This window comes from Polypterus senegalus, chromosome 4 (assembly GCF_016835505.1).
Source record: "Polypterus senegalus isolate Bchr_013 chromosome 4, ASM1683550v1, whole genome shotgun sequence".
Lineage (NCBI taxonomy): Eukaryota > Metazoa > Chordata > Cladistia > Polypteriformes > Polypteridae > Polypterus > Polypterus senegalus.
The window spans coordinates 168,441,813-168,452,152 of record NC_053157.1 but is presented as its reverse complement, the minus strand read 5'-3'; positions in this window follow the sequence as shown (position 1 = coordinate 168,452,152).

The window sequence follows — 10,340 nt, the reverse complement described above, 5'->3', positions numbered from 1 at the left end:
CCTCAGATGGATAGACTATGCATTCAAGGGTGGTGCAGTGGTTTGTGCTGCTGCCCTCCAGCTCTAGGAGACTGGGTTTCAATCCCACCCGGATTGCTCGCTGAGTGGAGTTTGTATTTTCTCTGCATTGGGTTATCTGAAGGTACTCAGAGTTTCCACTCACATCACAAAGATATGTTAGGTACAGTAGGGCTACTGGTGACTCTAAATTGACTTAGATTTGAGTGTGTAGGAATTTTCTTTGTATTAGACTATCACTCTAAAAGAAATCAGTTCATGGCTTTCACTCAATGCTGTTGCCTTAGTCTCTGAGACCTTGAACTGGAACTTACTACAGGAAGCAGATCTTAGCAAGTATAAATCTATATATCTCCTCATAAGAAAAACACTTCAACATATGAATGCATAATCTGATTTTGGAAAAAAAAACACATGAAAACTTATGTTATTACATCTAAATCAATTAACATTAATTATTATTAGTATCTGTGTATAAAGAGTGTAAATGAGTGCCCAGCTGGCCACAGTATGCCAGGAATAACTGTACCACTAAGGTGGCAAACCAAAACTTCATAGAAAAAGCAGACCTGCACTGACAGGGAAAGAGGAGCATGCTGGTATGAAAGGACAAGGCTCACTAGAGGTGGTATACCCTGCTATGCCTAATCTACTAGAAATGAACATAAAAAAAGGCACACATGTAAGAAAAAGACACTCTGAGGCAGTCAGGTGCCATAAGGTAACCAATGCAGCAGAAACAAGGAATAACTGATCCTAGAGACAAGATATGGGGGGTCGCTTCTGGCCATATGCCCCCCTGACCAACAAGTAGCAGCAAAGGGCTCCTAGCTGGGAAAGGTCCTGCCATGCTGCAGATTTAAGAGCAAAGGCAAGGAGAACCAGCAGGAAACTAGAGACCAGCCCTTGAGACCTGGCTGTGAAGGACTCATGAATTATTATTATTATTATTATTATTATTATTATTATTATTATTATTACTGAGCCTTACAGATCCCTAGGTGGAGTTTTAATCTGGTGTCTCTGTAGTAAAACCTGGGCTACTATTGACCTTGACTCTCATTCTGGAGATTGGTCACCACTATTCCCAGAATATGGTTTAAAGCTACCATAGGTCAAAGAACCAACTAGGTTTGGAGTTGGGAGGATAACTGGGGTGAAGAGTTACTGACAGTAAAAGAAGCCAGAAATATGAGTGTCACAACAAAGCAAGAAGTGTGGTGAGAAGGCAGTGTCTTAGGAAAACTGTAGGGGTGAGTGAATGGGTGTGCCACCCCACCTATTAGAAAGGGGAGATGTTGCTGCAGGAAGAGGTGTTGATGAGGCCATCAGAAGATGCTTTCCCTGAGGTCTGTGTGTAGATGCCAATGCCCCAGTGCAGTGATGGGGACACTGTGCTGTAAAAATTGATGCCATCCTTCAGATGAGATATAAAGCTGATATTCTGACTCTCTGTGGTCATACAAGATCCCTGGGTATCTTTCAAAAAGAGCAGGGTGTTTCCCAATTCCATGACTAAATTGCCATGTCCAACGGTGGGCGCATACTCCCTGGGAATGTGTTCTTTTTAGAAATGTAGCACACTGAACCAGCATAAATACCCCTTCAGCAAACCATGGCAGAAACATTAAGACAAAGGAATATGGTACAAAAGAAAGGATATATGTAATTTGCATTAAAATGCAGCCTTTACTCCTAATATACATTGCAGCATAATCATTTATACATGCAACTATAGCCAAAGAGAAGCCATTCGAAATTGCAATCATCATTCAGTTCTTCAGTAGGGGTCATTGACAACTGGAGTCCATTCAGAGTCCACTCACAAAGTCAACTTCACATATGTGCTGACAGGCTTCTGGCTTGAGGAATCTTGGGAGGCCTTAAATACTTATATTGTAGAATATTGTCATGTCATTTTCTAACCCCCTTAACATGGACTTATGATCTTGGGGAGTGCGGGAATCTATCCCAGCTAGCATAGGGCGCAAGGCAGAAAAACCCTGAACAGGGCACCAGTCCATCACAGAGCAAACACACACACACAAGCCAATTTAGCGCGGGCAAATCACCTAAGTAGCACGTCTTTGGACAGTGGGAGGAAACCCACATAAAAACAGAGAGAACATGCAAACTCCACTCAGGGAGGACATGGGATACGAATCCTGGTCTCCTTACTGCATGACTGCTGCACTACCACTGCACCACCTACCTTTAGCATATTTAGTGAGTTACTTGTGATCTGTATCAGGTTTTGATAACTACCAGCTGAACAATGTGCATATGCTATGGATTAATTAGGCCCTCTAACACCCCAGTAAAACACATTCTTTCATTATCAGTCCCTGCCTTAAACAACTATTCTTTTTTCAGCTAAATTAAACATAATTAGGTTTACAAATTACAACATTCGTTATTTTTTTATTATGGATACAATTTTTCCAACCTCAGCCTTATCCATTCTGGCCTCTGATCATCCCCTTTCCCTTATTGGCTAGCTATTTCTCTGAGTCCTTCATCAATTCATAGCTAATGTGTGGTGAGTGTGCTGGTGCAAAAATGGGTGCCATCGAATCATCCAGTTGAATGCTGCACATTGAAGGAGGTTGAAGTAGTTCCCCACTGTCCATGTAAATTGCATTGAATAGGTTAGAAACACACTATATAAATGTAATTAAATAATATATGTAACCTGTGCATGCAAGTGCAGTGGGAAAGGGAAGGTTTTGCAATACCTTATCCTGAATGTTTGTGTTTTGTATTCTCATTTTCAGTGACCCTTTCTTGTACATTTTATGTATAAAAATCTGCCATATTCAGTTCCTTGGCATTATAGTAGGTGAGCAGGGATTCCCAGGTTTACCCTCTCCTGTGACAAAAAATCTGTATAAATTAACTTTTTATGAATCAGTTATTTACACTACTCATTTTGTATTATAAATAAAATTAGAGATGCCCCCTTTAGGCCATGTAACATCACATGACTTTTTCACAACATTTCTGCCATTGACGTAATTTACATACAGTTAGGTCCATAAATATTTGGACAGAGACAACGTTTTTCTAGTTTTGGTTCTGTACATTACCACAATGAATTTTAAATGAAACAACTCAGATGCAGTTGAAGTGCAGACTTTCAGCTTTAATTCAGTGGGTTGAACAAAATGATTGCATAAAAATGTGAGGCAACTAAAGCATTTTTTAACACAATCCCTTCATTTCAGGGGCTCAAAAGTAATTGGACAATTGACTCAAAGGCTATTTCATGGGCAGGTGTGGGCAAGTCCGTCGTTAAGTCATTATCAATTAAGCAGATAAAAGGCCTGGAGCTGATTTGAGTTGTGGTGCTTGCATGTGGAAGATTTTGCTGTGAACAGACAACATGTGGTCAAAGGAGCTCTCCATGCAGGTGAAAGAAGCCATCCTTAAGCTGCGAAAACAGAAAAAACCCATCCGAGAAATTGCTACAATATTACGAGTGGCAAAATCTACAGTTTGGTACATCCTGAGAAAGAAAGCAAGCATTAGTGAACTCAGCTACTCAAAAAGACCTGGACGTCCACGGAAGAGAACAGTGGTGGATGATCACAGAATCATTTCCATGGTAAAGGGAAACTCCTTCACAACAGCCAACCAAGTGAACAGCACTCTCCAGGGGGTACGCGTATTGATATCCAAGTCTACCATAAAGAGAAGACTGCATGAAAGTAAATACAGAGGGTGCACTGCAAGGTGCAAGCCACTCATAAGCCTCAAGAATAGGAAAGCTAGATTGGACTTTGCTAAAGAACATCTAAAAAAGCCAGCACAGTTCTGGAAGAACATTCTTTGGACAATGAAACCAAGATCAACCTCTACCAGAATGATGGCAAGAAAAAGTATGAAGAAGGCGTGGAACAGTTCATTATCCAAAGCATACCACATCATCTGTAAAACACAGTGGAGGCAGTGTGATGGCTTGGGCGTGCATGGCTGCCAGTGGCACTGGGACACTAGTGTTTATTGATGATGTGACACAGGACAGAAGCAGCCGAATGAATTCTGAGGTGTTCAGAGACATACTGTCTGCTCAAATTCAGCTAAATGCAGTCAAATTGATTGGGCGGTGTTTCATGATACAGATGGACAATGAACCAAAACATACAGCCAAAGCAACCCAGGAGTTTATTAAAGCAAAGAAGTGGAAAATTCTTGAATGGCCAAGTCAGTCACCTGATCTTAACCCAACTGAGAATGAATTTCACTTGTTGAAGACTAAACTTCAGACAGAAAGGCCCAGAAACAAACAGCAACTGAAAGACGCTGCAGTAAAGGCCTGGCAGAACATTAAAAAGGAGGAAACCCAGCATCTGGTGATGTCCATGAGTTCAAGACTTCAGGCTGTCATTGCCAGCAAAGGGTTTTCAACCAAGTATTAGAAATGAACAATTTATTTCCAGTTATTTAATTTGTCCAATTACTTTTGAGTCCCTGAAATGAAGGGATTGTGGTAAAAAAATGGTTTAGTTGCCTCACATTTTTATGCAATCTTTTTGTTCAACCCACTGAATTAAAGCTGAAAGTCTGGACTTCAACTGCATCTGAGTTGTTTCATTTAAAATTCATTGTGGTAATGTACAGAACCAAAACTAGAAAAAAAGTTGTCTCTCTCCAAATATTTACAGTGCATCACTTTTTCCACATTTTGTTATGTTACAGCCTTATTCCAAAATGGATTAAATTATTTTTTTTCCTCAGAATTCTACACATAACACCCCATAATGACAACGTGGAAAAAGTTTACTTGAGGTATTTGCAAATTTATTAAAAATAAAATAACTGAGAAATCACATGTACATAAGTATTCACAGCCTTTGCTCAATACTTTGTCGATGCACCTTTGGCAGCAATTACAGCCTCAAGTCTTTTTGAATATGATGCCACAAGCTTGGCACCCCTATCCTTGGCCAGTTTCGCCCATTCCTCTTTGCAGCACCTCTCAAACTCCATCAGGTTGGATGGGAAGCGTCCGTGCACAGCCATTTTAAGATCTCTCCAGAGATGTTCAATCGGATTCAAGTCTGGGCACTGGCTGGGCCACTCAAGGACATTCACAGAGTTGTCCTGAAGCCACTCCTTTGATATCTTGGCTGTGTGCTTAGGGTCGTTGTCCTGCTCAAAGATAAACCGTCGCCCCAGTCTGAGGTCAAGAGCGCTCTGGAGCAGATTTTCATCCAGGATGTCTCTGTGCATTGCTGCAGTCATCTATCCCTTTATCCTGACTAGTCTCCCAGTTCCTGCTGCTGAAAAACATCCCCACAGCATGATGCTGCCACCACCATGTCTCACTGTAGGGATGGTATTGGCCTGGTGATGAGCGGTGCCTGGTTTCCTCCAAACATGACGCCTGGCATTTACACCAAAGAGTCCAATCTTTGTCTCATCAGACCAGAGAATTTTGTTTCTCATGGTTTGAGAGTCCTTCAGGTGCCTTTTGGGAAACACCAGGCAGGTTGCCATGTGCCTTTTACTAAGGAGTGGCTTCTGTCAGGCCACTCTACTATACAGGCCTGACTGGTGGATTACTGCAGAGATGGTTGTCCTTCTGGAAGGTACTCCTCTCTCCACAGAGGACCTCTGGAGCTGTGACAGAATGACCATCGGGTTCTTGGTCACCTCCCTGACTAAGGCCCTTCTCCCCTATTGCTCAGTTTAGATGGCCGGCCAGTTCTAGGAAGAGTCCTGGTGGTTTCGAACTTCTTCCACTTACGGATGATGGAGGCCACTGTGCTCATTGAGACCTTCAAAGCAGCAGATATTTTTCTGTAACCTTCCCCAGATTTGTGCCTTGAGACAATCCTGTCTCGGAGGTCTACAGACAATTCCTTTGACTTCATCTTTGGTTTGTGCTCTGACATGAACTGTCAACTGTGGGACCTTATATAGACTGGTGTGTGCCTTTCCAAATCATGTCCAATCAACTGAATTTGCCACAGGTGGACTCCAATTAAGCTGCAGAAACATCTCGAGGATGATCAGGGGAGCAGGATGCTCCTGAGCTCAATTTTGAGCTTCATCTCAAAGGCTGTGAATACTTATGTACATGTTCTTTCTCAATTTTTTATTTTTAATAAATTTGCAAAATCTCAAGTAAACTTTTTTCACGTTGTCATTATGGGTAGTTGTGTGTAGAATTCTGAGGAAAAAAATGAATTTAATCCATTTTGGAATAAGGCTGCAACATAACAAAATGTGGAAAAAGTGATGCGTTGTGAATACTTTCCGGATGCACCGTATGGACCTAACTTTAACTATGACATACCCAGCAACTCAGACCAAGTAGTCTGTGACTCACCCTGACCAAAACAAACAGGTTTGATTTTTGTCTTAAGTTTTACAGAACAAGCTCTGTATGCATGAGAGCCTTCTGCAAGGAGTGCTCACCTGGAAGTACAATGCATATAATGCAGTGACAAGAAATAAGGAACGCAGGTGTTTTGGCCCTCACAAAGAGAAGTGGGGCTCATCTGTCTGATGTCTTGCGTTTTATGCATTATAACAGAATGGGGAAAAAAAAGGGGCAGAGATTCTGAGTGAACTCGCCATACCTGTAAACCCTTTGTACAGCACTGGCTCCATCAGGCAAAATGCTACTGCCTGCTAGAAAAAACGTTAAGCACATGATTCCTTGGAAGTGTGAAACTGTGTTGAAAAGTTGTCATACGATTGGGTAATATGGCATCCTCGATAATTTTACTTACATTGACGTACTCAGGCTACGAGATCATCAACTGCAGTTGTCAACTTTGACGTACTTTCTAACTTAAAGTCATGCAGTGTGGCACTGGCATTAAAGTTACCACTCATCCTTGTGAATTTTTTTAGGGGTGAGAACTGAGAGGACAGTCGAAAAGCTGGGAGCAGCAGAACAGACTTGCAGTTTCAAAGTTTAGTAATAAAGTTGAAATTTTGAATTTGAGTTTACAAGGGATTTATACATTTTTGGAAATCAGTGAACTCAGCCTAATAATCCCCAGTGCAATCTTGTTGGTGTGTTTGTGACACATATAGCTCACCAAATGCATATATTTGTACTGAATCCCTGAAATACTAGAACCTTGTTGATCTTGAACAAAAGTGATCCCATTGAACTTCTCATCCTCATTCTTATTTTCACTTTTTCCTGGTGAGAGGCACAATCACAACATACTGAATTGACCTGAGCAGACCATTCTTAAAGTTCACCGTTTGAAAGGATATTAAAAACAAGGAAAATGCAGAAGTTTGTAAATTGTCTTTGATGCATTTTCCAATACTTTTGTGATACCATCATTTTGATTTTTGCAGAGAAAGTTCCTGCCATGACACTGTGAGTCCACTTGCCTGAAAGTTGTCCACTCAGTAATAGCCTTTGCTTTCGATCTTTGGTCTCCAGCTCTTAACATATTATTATAGCATGTAAGCATTGAGCACTGATGTTCTTTATAAAAGCAGACCATTAAAACATAGATGTGCAGTCAATGAGAGCTTTCAGAGAATGAACAGGCCAGACTGCTTGCTTCAAAAGATGTGTGTACAGACTCTGAGATGATTCATGTACAGCATTTTATCTGTAGAGTTTTGGGATCAGTGAAAATGTGGGAGACCCAGTTCACAATCTTATTACCACCCTCTTCTACTCAGTAACATATCATTAAGACATTTTATAACAAATGAGGCAACAAACAGGATCTCCAAAATAGTAAACTACAAAAGCAAGAGAGCGACTTTTGAAGTCATGGTCATTAGATTATTTGTTTATGACCTGAAGGCTTTGTAGACCTTTACAGTGAAAGGCAAACCACTATCTACTCATGAATATACGTTACCACAAGATGTGCCTGCTTCTGTTGAAATGCACTGCAACATTTTAATTGCAGATTGGTGTTAAACAACCTTATTTCGTTAGGCACAAAAGTGCAGTACTGTCTGGATTACAGTAGACAGACTGTACCAGTTAACAGCATCAAAATCTTTTAAAGGGAGTTCAATGGATGAACCATCTGGGAACAGGAAAAATTGTAGCAAAGGGTTTTGACTGCTTGCTGACTGCCGTCTGCTTTTTGCGCTGTGAGCATATGGGCTTTCTCCAAGTAGCAGAACATTGCTGTCAGATCTATTCAATGCTTTTCCAACTGTAGTTAATCTAGCGCAACCAACTGCTGCTATGTTGTGTACTTTACCAGAGGGATATGCATATGAGAAGCTAGCATCTGTCCCATTGAACCAAGCAGAGAACAAGTGCAACAAGTCATTTTCTGATAGGTCCAGTGAATGCAAAGGTTTTATGGGTTGTACTCATCGCAGTCAACTACTGCCCTTTGTTGAATGCTGGTAATTTAGGGGCAACATGATGTTTAATTGAATGCATGCCTTAATCAGAGCTCAAGACTATTTTTTTCTCATATAAATGCAAACTCACGAATGTGTCATTTCTAATTTTTAGAGAAATCGTTTCTTATTTTCATCACTTTTTTTTTAAACTTGCTTTCTCTTCGTTAGGCTTGTAGGAGAGCAGGAGCATAACTGAGTACCTATGGACATACTCCAGTAACTGGTGTTGAACCACAATACTGTGTGCAGCATTGCCCAGTAATGATCGAGTTACCTATTTTATTCACAAGCTTAATCCAGTAGGGAGTTACAAGGTGCAGAAGCAATATCAGAAACCAAACATGACCATATTTATTAGAAAATATTAAAGCAAAAAGAAGTATTATGACACAGAAATACAGATATACTCAAGTACATCCATTTAATTACTTGATTTATGAAACAGATTTGTTGTTTTTAATAATATAAATTATGGCAAATTCCAAATATAAATCCTCAGCAGAGTATCTTGTCAACTGTGCAGACATTAGCACCACACCAGAAGTGTTCATAGTGTTAAAGACTGGGCCATGGTTTATACTTAGAGGAATGATGGTATTCTTTCAACATTTTGCAGGACAAGTAGACACACACAAAACACCTGCTATTTTGTCTTTTTTTCTATATAATAACACATCTATGAAGTTCAACTAACATGGCCTGTTGATCTAAAACCACACAACATCTCTGCTTACTTCCTATATGTCAAACTGCAAGCAAACATGCAAAATAAAAAAACACATTTTAAACCTGAGAATTACTATGCACATGAATAACAAATACTGGGTAAGTTATTAGCTTGAATTGGCCCATTTGAAGGAGTGTTGATGTGTATATAAGAGGACCCTATGAGCAGCATGTCGAGGGTTGGTTGTCCTCTTCTACTCGGTGCTGCCGAGATAGATACCAGCACCCTACAAGGCTGAACCAGACCGGACCAGAAGGCTAGGAAATGAACAGAAAATCAGCTCTTAAGTTAAGACCTCCCATTTTCAATTATTAATCATATTAGACACCTCATTCTTTTTACATTCAACACTACAGCTGAGATACATTGAGAGAAACACTCTCTCAAGTTGCAGTTATTAAGGTTTAAGCTGTGTGACAGATAGGGGACAGTATCACTCCCTTGAACCCTTGTCCAATATGCCAGACACCAAGTAAAAGTCCAAAAGTTGACTTTATTAAAACTGCACAGTGCACAAAGCACCCTCTCCTCCACAATGCTCATTAAATACTCCAATACAATAAACAATAATACTCCACCACTCCCAGACGCGTTGCCCTCCTACCACCCAGCTCAGCTTGCCGTCTGGGAGCTCCCACAATCCTTTTATAGTCCCTGACACCGGAAGCGTTCCAATCCCCAGTCCATGTGATCTTCTATCACTTCCGGGTCAGATCAAAAGTCCTTTTCTTCACCTCGGAAGTACGTCACTTCTGCCGTCGCTCTGCCTATGACACACTTCTGGGTTATAGGGCACATATGACTCGTTGCTCCTCCCTGCAGCTCCCTCTTGTGGCCCCTGTGGTATCCAGCAGGGCTGTGGATGAAAATTCCATTGTCCAGGATTCCCTGCTGGTCTTCGGGGCACCTCCATGCTGCAGGGAGGGCTCCATCTGGTGGCCTGGGGGTATTGGCCGGGATGACAAGCCGGCCATAGACCACAGCTGGTAATTACAAGTCTTGAAATCATAATTTAATTTTTCTCTATTTCTATTCTGCATGCCTGATAACTTATAATCATGATATGAAGTGGTTCTATACCGTTTACAGAAATGTTACTCAGTTTGGTTTCCTTTATGTTTAATAGTACTAGGGTGTTGTACCGTGTTAGCCATTATGAATGTAGGGAAAAGGCAAGCAAAATTAAACCTTTTATTGGCTAACTAAAAAGATTACAATATGCAAGCTTTCGAGGCAACTCATT